The 14,788-nt window shown below is 42.7% G+C and overlaps 1 protein-coding gene across 3 annotated transcripts in view; it reads left to right on the forward strand.

Annotated features, from left to right (window-relative positions):
- The first annotated feature begins 14,128 nt into the window (after positions 1 to 14,128).
- The window catches only part of LOC126284374 (protein bric-a-brac 2-like), a 204,018-nt gene continuing 203,358 nt past the window's right edge, over positions 14,129 to 14,788 (forward strand). The window contains exon 1 of one of the 3 annotated variants that reach the window (XM_049983252.1): positions 14,129 to 14,612. The gene's annotated coding sequence lies outside the window, so the exon portion shown is untranslated. The remainder of the gene's footprint in view (positions 14,613 to 14,788) is intronic. The other 2 variants (XM_049983257.1, XM_049983258.1) reach the window with 2 other exon arrangements.

Genomic DNA, 14,788 nt, shown 5'->3' on the forward strand with positions numbered 1-14,788 from the left:
TTAAGGAATTATATTTTTTAATAAAACAAAATTCCTAACACCCTTTAACGAAGAGCTTCTGGCGCTTATTTACAAGGCAAATCGGCATTTCGTAACTATTTTACATTGTTAATGAGCTGTTCAGAAATACCATATATTTTCCATTTATCTGCAACCGTGAAACGAATCACTTTCTTTACGTTGTGTCCCGCACAGGATCGCCATCTTTGTTTTCAAGCTACAAACACGAAAAGGTATCATTTTATTGCATTTTAATCGTTTCTTCTGTAAAGAACTGCACGTACTTTTTTTAATATTATTTGGCTCAAGAACTTCATTACGGTAGCTGCCAACTCCTCTCTCGACGTGGGAACAGGCGGTGTCGAAGGGGGTGATGACCACTAAAGAAAAGAAAATCAAGCATTTACGTAACCATCAGAACCACTAAAATAGTTTCACCAATTGATGTCTGCATAATTTCAGAACAGAATTTTGAAAAAAATGATATCTTATACTAAGTTTTATCACAAGTTTTCAAAACAAAAATCGATAATTGTGATTTTTATGATGATGGTAGCGGGCAGGGGGGTGGAAGGGCGAGGAGGGTTATATTGTTGAAGATTTGTGCTACGTTCTGGCACCTAAAATTTTTCACTTTTAGTGTTCTACTCATGGGAGATTGGTACATACCGGTACTCTCCGACAGAGACACAATGCCACAACCAGTATATGAATAAATTGTCTAGCCGGAAGATGGTTCTAGTCGCAGAAAGTGATGGTAAATATAATACTTACGACAGATGAGATTGCATAAAATTACTTTGAAATGCCATTTAAAGTACTTAGTAGCTAGATTAGAACCTACATTAAGGACAGGAAAACCTACGTTTCTAGCATTTGTAAACTTAGAGAAAACTTTTCACAATGTTGACTGGAATACTCTCTTTCAAATTCTAAAGGTGGCAGGGGTAAAATACAGGGAGCGAGAGGCTATTTACAATTTGTACAGAAACCAAATGGCAGTTATAAGAGTCGAGGGGCATGAAAGGGAAGCAGTGGTTGGGAAGGGAGTGAGACAGGGTCGTAGCCTCTCCCCACACGTTATTCAATCTGTATATTGAGCAAGCAGTAAAGGAAACGAAAGAAAAATTAGGAGTAGGTATTAAAATCCATGGAGAAGAAATAAAAACTTTGAGGTTCGCCGATGACATTGTAATTCTGTCAGAGACAGCAAAGGACTTGGAAGAGTAGTTGAACGGAATGGATAGTGTCTTGAAAGGAGGATATAAGATGAACATCAACAAAAGCAAAACGAGGATAATGGAATGTAGTCGAAATAAGTCGGGTGATGCAGAGGATATTAGATTAGGAAATGAGACACTTAAAGTAGTAAAAATGGTTCAAATGGCTCTGAGCACTATGGGACTCAACTGCTGTGGTCATTAGTCCCCTAGAACTTAGAACTACTTAAACCTAACTAACCTAAGGACATCACACACATCCATGCCCGAGGCAGGATTCGAACCTGGAAATGGAAAAAAGAACACATTGACACCGGTGTGTCAGACCCACCATACTTGCTCCGGACACTGCGAGAGGGCTGTACAAGCAATGATCACACGCACGGCACAGCGGACACACCAGGAACCGCGGTGTTGGCCGTCGAATGGCGCTAGCTGCGCAGCATTTGTGCACCGCCGCCGTCAGTGTCAGCCAGTTTGCCGTGGCATACGGAGCTCCATCGCAGTCTTTAACACTGGTAGCATGCCGCGACAGCGTGGACGTGAACCGTATATGCAGTTGACGGACTTTGAGCGAGGGCGTATAGTGGGCATGCGGGAGGCCGGGTGGACGTACCGCCTAATTGCTCAACACGTGGGGCGTGAGGTCTCCACAGTACATCGATGTTGTCGCCAGTGGTCGCCGGAAGGTGCACGTGCCCGTCGACCTGGGACCGGACCGCAGCGACGCACGGATGCACGCCAAGACCGTAGGATCCTACGCAGTGCCGTAGGGGACCGCACCGCCACTTCGCAGTAAATTAGGGACACTGTTGCTCCTGGGATATCGGCGAGGACCATTCGCAACCGTCTCCATGAAGCTGGGCTACGGTCCCGCACACCGTTAGGCCGTCTTCCGCTCACGCCCCAACATTGTGCAGCCCGCCTCCAGTGGTGTCGCGACAGGCGTGAATGGAGGGACGAATGGAGACGTGTCGTCTTCAGCGATGAGAGTCGCTTCTGCCTTGGTGCCAATGATGGTCGTATGCGTGTTTGGCGCCGTGCAGGTGAGCGCCACAATCAGGACTGCATACGACCAGAGGCACACAGGGCCAACACCTGGCATCATGGTGTGGGGAGCGATCTCCTATACTGGCCGTACACCTCTGGTGATCGTCGAGGGGACACTGAATAGTGCACGGTACATCCAAACCGTCATCGAACCCATCGTTCTACCATTCCTAGACCGGCAAGGTAACTTGCTGTTCCAACAGGACAATGCACGTCCGCATGTATCCCGTGCCACCCAACGTGCTCTAGAAGGTGTAAGTCAACTACCCTGGCCAGCAAGATCTCCGGATCTGTCCCCCACTGAGCATGTTTGGGACTGGATGAAGCGTCGTGTCACGCGGTCTGCACGTCCAGCACGAACGCTGGTCCAACTGAGGTGCCAGTTGGAAATGGCATGGCAAGCCGTTCCACAGGACTACATCCGGCATCTCTACGATCGTCTCCATAGGAGAATAGCAGCCTGCATTGCTGCGAAAGGTGGATATACACTGTACTAGTGCCGACATTGTGCATGCTCTGTTGCCTGTGTCTATGTGCCTGTGGTTCTGTCAGTGTGATCATGTGATGCATCTGACCCCAGGAATGTGTCAATAAAGTTTCCCCTTCCTGGGACAATGAATTCACGGTGTTCTTATTTCAATTTCCAGGAGTGTAGTTTAGACAAGAAGAGTGTAGAAACTTTCGAAAAGAGGTGCTACGGAAGAATGCTGAAGATTAGATGGGTAGATCACAAAACTAATGAGAAGGTATTGAATAGGATTGGGGAGAAGAGAAGTTTGTGGCACAACTTGACTAGAAGAAGGGATCGGTTGGTAGGACATGTTCTGAGGCATCAAGGGATCACCAATTTAGTATAGGAGGGAAGCGTGGAGGGTAAAAATCGTAGAGGGAGACCAAGAAATGAATACACCAAGCAGATTCAGAAGGATGTAGGTTGCAGTAGGTACTTGGAGATGAAGATGCTTGCACAGATTAGAGTAGCATGGAGAGCTTAATCAAACCAATCTCAGGACTGAAGACCACAACAACAACAACAACAACAGTAAACGTCTGACTCCCTCTTTAATGTTCTCGTGTTTCGTTTGTTCCTAATTCTTTGGGAGGTCGGGATTGAATGTGACACCAATGGGCCTGTAATATCTCTATCGTCGCTAAACGCTTTACTAATTGACGTTCACCGAGCAGCTACATAGCAACTGTTTGAACGTTGTGCCTGTCAGCAGTAGAAAGCATGACGACACAGTCGAGAAGGCTGCCCGACTTCTGTTGATACGTATCGAGTAACGTCACACTGCTGCGGGAACAGGCGGTAGCACCTGTTTACTTTAAATCTTGTGGCTTCCAGAGATAGCGATCCATTCATCTGTATTGCCCTTCATCCGTCTTGTCATTCTTACCTGCCCTCAAATAACTTACTTGGAGCTGATATCAAAAAACTCGCCAGATAGCGCCAACATCACCTACGTCTTAGCACCAGTCACACCATCGCCAACTGTGGTTTTAAGCTAAATTACAAGAATAAACCATTTTTATTGAGTTTTACTCGTTTTATCTCCAACTAAGTACGTTTATATTTTAAATATAATTTGGCTAAAGGACTTTCATATGGCTGTTGCCAGCTCGTGGGAACAGGTATGTAGTTGTGTATGTGTGTGTGTGGGGGGGGGGGGGGGGGCGAAGTAAGGCGGAGGGCGGCGGGCTGGTGGTGGTGGTGGGGGGCAAGTGAAATGACCGTCAAAGAAAAGAAGAAAATGCATTTATGCGACCGCCAAAGTCAGTAAAATAGTTACAGCAACAGATGTTATACCTGTGGAAATCAGTATCTTTGATTTGATTCTATGAGATTGTTGTTGTTGCTGTTGTTGTGGCCTTCAGTCCTGAGACTGGTTTGATGCAGCTCTCCAAGCTACTCTATCCTGTGCAAGCTTCTTCATCTCCCAGTACCTACTGCAACCTACAGCCTTCTGAATCTGCTTAGTGTATTCATCTCCTGGTCTCCCTCTACGATTTTTACCCTCCACGCTGCCCTCCAATGCAAAATTGGTGATCCCTTGATGCCTCAGAACATGTCCTACCAACCGATCCCTTCTTCTGGTCAAGTTATTCCACAAACTTCTCTTCTCCCCAATCCTATTCAATACTTCATCATTGGTTATGTGATCCACCCATCTAATCTTCAGCATTCTTCTGTAGCACCACATTTCCAAAGCTTCTATTCTCTTCTTGTCCAAGCTATTTATCGTCCATGTTTCACTTCCATACATGGCTACACTCCATACAAATACTTTCAGAAACGACTTCCTGACACTTAAAGCTATGCTCGATGTTAACAAATTTCTCTTCTTCAGAAACACTTTCCTTGCCATTTCCAGTCTACATTTTATATCCTCTCTACTTCGACCATCATCAGTTATTTTGCTCCCCAAATAGCAAAACTCCTTTACTACTTTAAGTGTCTCATTTCCTAATCTAATTCCCTCAGCATCACTCGACTTAATTCGACTACATTCCATTATCCTCATTTTGCTTTTGTTGATGTTCATCTTATACCCTCCTTTCAAGACACTGTCCATTCCGTTCAACTGCTCTTCCAAGTCCTCTGCTGTCTCTGACGGAATTACGATGTCATCGGCAAATCTCAAAGTTTTTATTTCTTCTCCATGGATTTTAATACCTACTCCGAATTTTTCTTTTGTTTCCTTCACTGCTTGCTCAATATACAGATTGAATAACATCGGGGAGAGACTACAACCCTGTCTCACTCCCTTCCCAACCACTGCTTCCCTTTCATGCCCCTCGACTCTTATAACTGCCATTTGGTTTCTGTACAAATTGTAAATAGCCTTTCGCTCCCTGTATTTTACCCCTGCCACCTTTAGAATTTGAAAGAGAGTATTCCAGTCAACGTTGTCAAAAGCTTTCTCTAAGTCTACAAATGCTAGAAACGTAGGTTTGCCCTTCCTTAATGTAGCTTCTAAGATCTCAATTCTTCTGCTTTTTAATTTTGATGTAACGCTACAAGCATGTATGAAATCTTCCTTAAAATACAGTGAATTCTGGTTGTAATGTGCGAGCGCAGTTACTAGCGATGACATTTATAGTGTGATCGATATCTCACGCAGCAACAAACCCGAGTAAATTTTACCGAGCTATGCTTGATGCGAAAGGTAAGCAGTAACTGAGAAGGCTATGAGACAGGGCTGTAGCCTATCCCTCCACTTTATTCAGTTCGTACATTCAGCGAGCAGTCATTCTTTAATTCCGAAGGTACCAGGGATAAAATACGATGGGTTACCTACAACTTATACAGAAAAACCAAATTGCAGTTACAAGAGTCGTGGACATGAAAGGGAAGCAGTAGTTCAGATGGTAAACATAGACTACCGTTGTAAAAAATATCGACGATACAGTCATATTGTGCAATGGGATCGTTGACGAATTTACAATGGCTACTGGGAAGTTGAATGTATTTCACAATAAAATCGAATTCACCAAAAAAAGAAAATACCAGCATCAAGACGCAAAAAAGATAATTAAAGCAGTGTCGCTATCTGCCGTAAGCCGGCCTATTCAGATACTGTTATTAATCAGAAGTCAGTGCACCCTCCGCATTATAAGTGAGCGCAATTTCGGTCAGCGACACACGGGTTACACATACATCCTAAATCAGGAAGAGTACAGCAGAGTGAAATAGTGCTGTAGCCTATTCTTCTCGAATTATGGAGATAAATGGTTCAAATGGCTCTGAGAACTATGGGACTTAACTTCTGAGGTCATCAGTCCCCTAGAACTTAGAACTACTTAAATCTAACTAACCTAAGGACATCACACACATCCATGCCCGAGGCAGGATTCGAACCTGCGACTGTAGTAGTCGCGTGGTTCCAGACTGTAGCGCCTAGAACCGCTCGGCCACTTCGGGCGGCATTCTGAAGATATTTCGCCAGTTTAATTCGTCTTGTTTACCGCGTGGAATAGCTACGTATAGTAAGCCCTCCCGAAGTTCTAAATAATTCGGAGGCAATGTCTACTCTAAGTGCCCCGTTTCGACGTAAGTCTTGAAATGCTCTGTCAAATTCTTCTCGTGGCAACCCATCTTCCGTCTCATTTACATCTACCTCCCCTTTTCTTTCCATAATACTATTCTGAAGTTCGTTCCCTTTCTATAGCTCTTCCTATACATTCCTTTCACCTTTAAACCTTTTCTTCCTTGCTTAGCACTGGCTTCCCGCTTGAACTCTTGATAATCATCCAGCTGCTTCTCTCAGCTGTACAGATGTCTTTAATTCTCCTACATACGACTTGTATATTTCCCATCTACGTGCTTGTTCTATAGCTTTGCATAACTCTAAGTATTTCTGCTTTGCCATTTTGCGCTTTCTGTCAGTCTTAATTTTTACACCTTAGAATTCCATTTTATTAGATGCATTTGCTGCATTTTTATATTTTCTCCTTTCATCGGTTAAATCTGATATCTGGTGGTGAACAAAGAGGATCAAATACCTAAAATGACAAAGTCTAGTATAAATCTTCTAGGCCTTGACCTTTCGCTTACTACATCCTCTGGTGACTTCACTATTTCATCTCTCAAAGCTATCCGTTCGTCTTCTGCTATATTCATTTCCTATGTTTCAGTCCAACTCTGCCTAATGCTCCCGTTGAAACTCTTAACAATTCCTAGTTATTTCAGTTTAGTTACGTTATATCTTATCAAGTACCTTACTTGCTCCAATTTCTTTAGTTTTAATATTCAATTCATAACCAGTAAATCAGTGTTTTCCAACCTTTCTTAGACTATTACTCCCGAGTGCAATCAGACATTAGCTAGTACCACCTCCCCGTGCTGTCTGTGCCCCCCCCCCCCAAAAAAAAAATCCTTTACCCACATTATCATCAACTTTAGCAGCTAACTAAACTGTAGAATGAAAGATTTTTTCTTGGAATACCTTTATATGCTCACCAGTTGCGTCGAATGATCTAGATAGCATGCTCAGTTCTTCCATCGAATCCCCATTTGTGTTCTTTGTTTAGCTCTGACCTTATGCGTCATATTTAATGGTTCAATTTTGCTGATTTATAAATATTTTATATTTATCTGTTTAACACTACTTCCATTATTAAAAACTCTTCTACTGCTGCTCAACGCAGAGAAAAAGAATGCTGACTTTCTGGACTTGGCTCAATTGTCATTTCTCCGATTTTTCCGGAGTGTCGGCCTGTAGATTTCATTAGACTAATTATTTTACTGTTTCTCGAAAGTTACCATGACATAAGTTTTTTTACGTACCGGTAGATAGGCATCTGACAATGTGACGGACATACACGATTTGAAATTATGTAGCTATCAGGGGTGAAAACACAAGAAGCAAAAGGTTGTTTACAGCTTGGATGCCGTGTACAGGTACAGCTGCCCGTGCAGCTTCAACACGATACCACAGTTCATCAAGAGTAGTGACTGGCGTATTGTGACGAGCCAGTTGCTCGGCCACCACTGAGCAGACGTTTTCAGTTGGTGAGTGATCTGGAGAATGTGCTGTCCAGGGCAGCAGTCGAACATTTTCTGTATCCAGAAAGGCCCATACAGGACCTGCAACATGCGGTCGTGCATTATCCTGCTAAAATGTAGGGTTTCGCAGGGATCGAATGAAGGGGTCCACTGTTCAAAGAGCCGTCAATGCGAACAAGAGGTGACCGAGACGTGTAACCAATGGCACCCCATACCATCACGCCGGATGATGCGCCAGTATGGCGATGGCGAATACACGCTTCGAATGTGCGTTCAGCGCGATATCGCTAAACACGGATGCGACCATCATGATGCTGTAAGTAGAACCTGTATTCATCCGAAAAATGACGTTTTGCCATTCGTGCACCCAGGTTCGTCGTTGAGTACACCATCGCAGGCCCTCCTGTCTGTGATGCAGCGTCAAGGGTAACCGCAGCTACGGTCTCCGAGCTGATAGTCCATGCTGCTCCAAACTTCGCCGAACTGTTCGTGCAGATGGTTGTTGTCTTGCAAACGTCACTATCTGTTGACTCAGGGATCAAGACGTGGTTGCACGATCCGTTAACAGCCATGCAGATAAGATGCCTGTCATCTCGCCTGCTAATGATACGATGCCGTTGGGATCCAGCACGGCGTTCTGTATTACCCTCCTGAATCCACCAATTCCATATTCTGCTAACAGTCATTGGATCTCGACCAACGCGAGCAGCAATGTCGCGATACGATAAACCGCAATCGCGATAGGCTACAATCCGACCTTTATCAAAGTCGGAAACGTGATGGTACGCATTTCTCCTCCTTACACGAGACACCACAACAACGTTTTACCAGGCAACGCCGGTCAACTGCTGTTTGTATATGAGAAATCGGTTGGAAACTTTCCTGATGTTAGCACGTTGTAGGTGTCGCCACCTGCGCCAACCTTTTGTGAAAGCTCTGAAAAGCTAATCATTTGCATATCACAGCATCTTCTTCCTGTCGGTTAAATTTCGCGTCTGTAGCACGTCATCTTCGTGGTGTAGCAATTTTAATGGTCAGTAGTGTAGTTACTGCCGTGTCGTGCTGTCGATTATTTCATTTAACTGTTTCGAAGCGAGAAATGAAGCGGTTTATGGACTACTGCAGGTACTATGCGTAACTGAGATATTGAGCGTTTGTCACTCATATGTCTCACTTTTATGATCAGTGATGTATGGGACAGAGCTAAATTTACGTGTGTAACGGGTGGACTATGCGAGGAACCTGTTACGTCCACTGCATTAATGCTACTAATTGAGAGAAAGCAATTATTGATAACTTAATAAATCCATATTAGAGTCTTACAAAACTGTTATATTAGGTGGGGTCTGTTCTTTCGGAAGTGTCCAAAAGAGCAGACACCATGCATTCATATAATTAATTCGCCTAGATGGACAATCCTCAGTTCAGATGCACAAGTACATCCGACCTCCTGCGGGAATCACAGAGTAGCGAGCATGGAGGACACGGAGAGCGACTGCAGATAGGTGGGAATGTGGATCGGCCATAAGCGTGTAGAGATATCCGCGCAGATGCGATGGCACTGTGTCCAGGATGGTGCAGTGGTTAACTCACCTCCCTAGTAAGCAGGAGATCCTGAGTTCGAATCCTGGTGCGGTATTCATTTTCTCTCGTCACTGCTGATGCTGCGTGATGTGCCGATGCAGCTGGCAACAGTAAACGCTTTCCTTACCTTTCTCCCCACCTCCGCTTTTAATTTACATATGAGAGACGTTTTGTTGTGTGATTACATGATTGCGCAGAACAATCACTGGAAGCAGTTATTTCCACAAAATATCCAGCAGCATGGGTATGGCGCGATATGTAATGGAACAACAAATTAACCGCGTGTCAGGCCGATGTCAGACAGATTCACTGAGAGAACTCTCAGGAAATGTTCTTCAGCAAAGGAAGCAGCTTACGAAGCCCTCCTTCGACCAGTACTTGAATATTGGTCGTCGGTGTACGTTCCTAGACGAATCAGCCACCTTATGGCTTTCTCCTACGTATATCTCGCGAAAAGACCATGAAGGTAAAATAGAGAGATTCGAGCCCACGCGGGGTCTTATAGGCAATCGTTCTTCTCCGAACCATGCGCGACTGGAACAGGAAAAGGAAGAAGAAACGTGATACACAAAGCACCCTCCGCCACACACCATAAGGTGTCTTTCTGAGAATAGATGGTAGATGTAATTTTACCAGGCGGCTTCCTTTTTCACTCCTTTTCCCCAGTCCATGTGTTTCAATCATTTTTCCTCCTCTTCCTTTTTCATGCTTTCGAATTCCAGTCCTCCAGTACAGTTAAATTTTCATCTCCCTTAATTATCCGAATAATTTCTTTTACCTCGTCATAAATTCTTTCAGTCTCTTCATAACGTGTGGAGCTAGCTGTCATATGTAGTTATCTTGGCTATAAAAAGTGTTCACTACGCTGTAAATAACTCTCTTGCATTCCTGTTTTTTTAATCTTTATTAGAGCAATTTATGAGTTACCCCTATTTGATATTGTGTTGATAATCCTCAAATGAAATGAAATGATCGTATGGTATTGCTGGCCGGAAGGCCCCAACCGGGGCAGTCGACGCCACATTGGGTGACTCCAGTGCCGGTGATGAAGATGAAATGATGATGAGTACAGCACAACACCCTGTCCACGAGCGGATAAAATCTCCAACCCAACCGGGAATCGAGCCCGGACCTACTGCATGGGAGGCAAGCACGTTACCATTTTTTTGTTTTCCTTTGTTTTTCTTTTTTTTCATTTTGTTCGATAATGTTCGTTGCGTTTGGTCTGGGCGGACGTCACAGGACATCCGTTCAATTTGATCGTTGATTCCTTTAATCAGTTTTTTTTTACACAATATCAAATAGGGGTAACTCATAAATTGCTCTAATAAAGATTAAAAAAACAGGAATGCAAGAGAGTTATTTACAGCGTAGTGAACACTTTTTATAGCCAAGATAACTACATATGACAACTAGCTCCACACGTTATGAAGAGACTGTAACCGAACACACTCAGCTACCGTGCCGGCACCATTCAGCTAAGCAAGCGGACTGTTAATAACCCTATATTCACCTGATAAGAGGTCCTCATCTTCCTGCCACTGCACTTCACTTATTCTTACTATATCTAACTTCGCCCTATCAAATTCTCTTTTTAAATTCTCTGATATACCTAACCAGTTAAGGGATCTAACTTTCCAACCTCCGTAGAATGCCAGATTTGTTTTTCTTGACAGCTACATTCTCCTCAGTAGCCTCAGCAGGAGATCCGAATGGGGGACCGTTCTATTTCAAGAATATTCTACTCAAGAAGATGTCATCATCTTTAAACCATACAGCAGAACGACAAGTTCTCGGGAAACGAAACGACTGTAGGCCCCTCTGATTTGGACCGTTCGCTATGGTGGCTAATGTCACTAGGCCAGATGAGTCAATAATCCAAACTGTTGCTTCTGTGACTACTGCGAAGGCTGTTGTCTATTTTCAGGAACCATAATGTCAGTGTGGCCTCTCCACAGGGGCTGTTCGGATAAGATTCTGTCATCGTCCACACTTCTGATTCATTTGTAACAATTCGTCGTACAAAGGAATAATATACCAAAAACATGTAATTAGAGAGACTTGATATATTTGTAAGTTTGCAAACTAGACTTCGTGTCCTGTTTATGCCAGTTCTCTAGCGCATACTTTGTATTAGACTTGGCCACTGTTTCTATGTTTCGATACAGTGTATTGGTATGTGGAACTGTTTCAGTGTTTCGGAACGGCAGTGGTTCACTGTTTCGAAACAGTGGTGTTTCATTCCGCCCCTGTCTCGGATAACCGCACCAGATTCGATCTCGAGCCAGACACAGAAACTGTATCGTTGTTTCAAAATAAGGCTGTTTCAGTCCACCTGCACATGGAACGGATTAATTGTATCGAAACAGTGATGTTTCATTCCGCTCTGTGTCGTACGAGACTTGGGCTCAGCACAGATACTGTACTGAAACACAACATAACACTTCATGAAACACTTTCAAGAGTGTCGAAATCTTTTTGACAAGCAATAGAATGAAGCTTAAGATATCCGAAAATAAAGCTTCGTTTTAGCTGACTGCCCTATTACGAAATGGCGTTCTGCTTTATAAACACTAACCAAACAATGAAACAACGCATACTATTCACATTCAAAATAATAAATATGTGAAAATCATTCGATTAAATTACACTTTTTTTTAATAACATACGCTTCTCTTTTCATGTAATCGTATTAAGAAACGCAAGTAAGCCTACAACATTTTGAATAAAAAAAGGCGCAGAGTGCCAGTTATTAGACATATACATAATTTTGATCTAGGTATAGTTGCAAGCAATCTGTTTGACATATCACTGATAGTGTAATGGTGAACGGGTAGGGCTGGGAAGCATGGTGAATTTATAGTAACGGTTCGAAACACCTTGAAAGACAAAATTTTTTCTGTTATATTTTGTTATTTATTCAAATTATTTCGCGTTATTTGTGAGTCTATAGTCACTGTGCCTATTATCCACAACGATTCCCTTTGTGTGCATGGAAATTAGCAGGATGGGTATATTACCCATACTAACGGAATGTGGGAATCCCAGTAGCATATTCGTTGTTTCTGCTGTTTGCTCCTACCTCCAGTTCCGTTCGTGGTGGTTCTTCTGTCTTCAGCTATGACTGTCCTCAGCCAATTGAAAAGTAAGAAAGTCACACAACACGAAAGCAGCGCATTTGCTGCAGGAAATACGAAACTGCCAAGACGCCCAAGTGATAGTTTCATACTTTCTGCGAAATGATTAGCGCTCTCGCACCTCATTTGTATTTATATGGACATACTTATAAAGAAGATATTCAAGATTATAAAATGTGCAGGTTTATTAGATTACAAAACACGAACTGTTTCACTGTTTCGAAACAGCGTATCGAAACATTTCATTGTACTGTTTCATTTGTTTCGAAGCAGTTAAGTGGTTCGCCGGCCGCGGTGGTCTCGCGGTTCTAGGCGCTCAGTCCGGAACAGCGCGACTGCTACGGTCGCAGGTTCGAATCCTGCCTCGGGCATGGATGTGTGTGATGTCCTTAGGTTAGTTAGGTTTAAGTAGTTCTAAGTTCTAGGGGACTGATGACCACAGATGTTAAGTCCCATAGTGCTCAGAGCCATTTTTTTTTTTTTTTGAGTTAAGTGTTTCAGTTTGCCCATCTCTACTTTTTATTATTATCGCTGGTCACCAGGAACCCAATACTTGAAGGAGCTGGTACCTGTCAAACGTTTGTTAGTGACCTTCGGGTCATGTGGTGTTCTGCCCTTGAATCGGGCATCATCATATTTTTACGTTACATTCATTTCAGAGGGTCCTTTTTTTGTTTGTTCCTTCCGGTTCTGCTGCTAAAATCTCATGCCGCAAAATATCTCTCAAAAGGCTGCTTAAAAACTCACACAGTTTTCCGTAATGATCTTACTGCAGTTCAGTTAAAGAGAACTACACCATAAGCGTTTCGCTTTCATTTATAAAGCAAATAATAATAATAATAATAATAATAGTAGTGACAGTGATAAAAACGAAACATAAACAAAAAGTACGCTTTGCGTAGCACCGTGTATTGATTCGCACGGTAAAGATGCGGGCTTAGAGTAGTACCGGGTTCCCTTTGGCAAACTAGTTTCGACCCTGATCTGTTTAGAAACATACCGTATTTAGTTTCTGTGACCAGGCTAGGCGAAGCAATGCTGAACATGCGAAATTCTTCGCAATCGTGCCGTGACTGCTGATTCTGGATTTGCGTGAATTACTGAAATTTGTTAAGAGAAATACACGAACATATTCTCAAACAAGAAAACCGCATATTTCTTTTCCATATGCCACCTACTTGTCCATACATAGATCTGACTGTTTTACGTCTTCTATAGGGTGTTAAATTAAAATTTCGTTTTTCCTTAAAGTTCACACGAACTTAATTTGTTAAAATTATGCGAAAGAGCAAAAGGGATTTTTTGTACGTAGCGGAGTTTTAACGCACCTTTATTTTTTAAGTCTAAGAAGCACGAAAAATACGTCCAAGTCTGTGTATCCATGATTATTATAATACTTCTCTCGTGTCATGTCGACTACCGCGTGAAATGGTGTTTGTCGCAATTTTAACTTTGTCTTACCATGACACAATTACCGTATACAATTTATGTGTTTGAAATTATATTCAACGTATATAATTGTTTAGAGGACTGCACAGCCAAAAAAATTGTCTTGAAAATGGTGGAAGAGTAAGATTTGTACCATAAACAATATAAAATTTAACATTCTAACTGCTGGATCTCCTTCTGCTGTAGGACAATGCTCAATGCGCAGAGTTACTGATCGTGCAGTAAGGTGGGGGAAGAGACAACTGTAAATAATTGTCTGGCGCGGTCTGAAATCGAAAGTGGCTTGGCGTCATTCGGAGATTTTTAGTGTTGATGCGATAGACCATGACGATATGCGACTGTTAGGAAGTTGCGTGTAGTCTTTACCATCTTAGTTCGTGTATTATAACAAGAGATGGCGCGCAAAGACAGTCATCTATCGACTTGAGGCTTACGGCGACTTCTGCTGAAGACTGAAAAACTCCAGGGATAACATAAGAAGCAATATCCTATAAGTTCACAAATGTCATCCCTAGATATCACCACCGTACCGTTTTATGGGTCACTTGTTTATCGTTGTAGATCTATGTAATACCAAAAAGGAGAAACTGCAGTTTTTAGCGTTATTAGTGTGTGGTATTTGAAGTTGTGGTTAGTACGTGAAATTCTTTGGTAGAATCTTCGCAAGTAAGTATATCTGACATAAGTAAAGACGCATTCAACTTTCTGATGTCCTGAGTAGTAGTTTTCTTTGAGTGGAAATATATGCTTGGACTATTGTTAATGAAAATGACAAGTAGTATAGAATTCCTTAGCTCCCGGCATAACCCATAATTTGTTATAATACATGAAATGACTCTATC

The sequence above is a fragment of the Schistocerca gregaria genome, chromosome 8, assembly GCF_023897955.1.
Source record: "Schistocerca gregaria isolate iqSchGreg1 chromosome 8, iqSchGreg1.2, whole genome shotgun sequence".
Taxonomy (NCBI): Eukaryota; Metazoa; Arthropoda; class Insecta; order Orthoptera; family Acrididae; genus Schistocerca; species Schistocerca gregaria.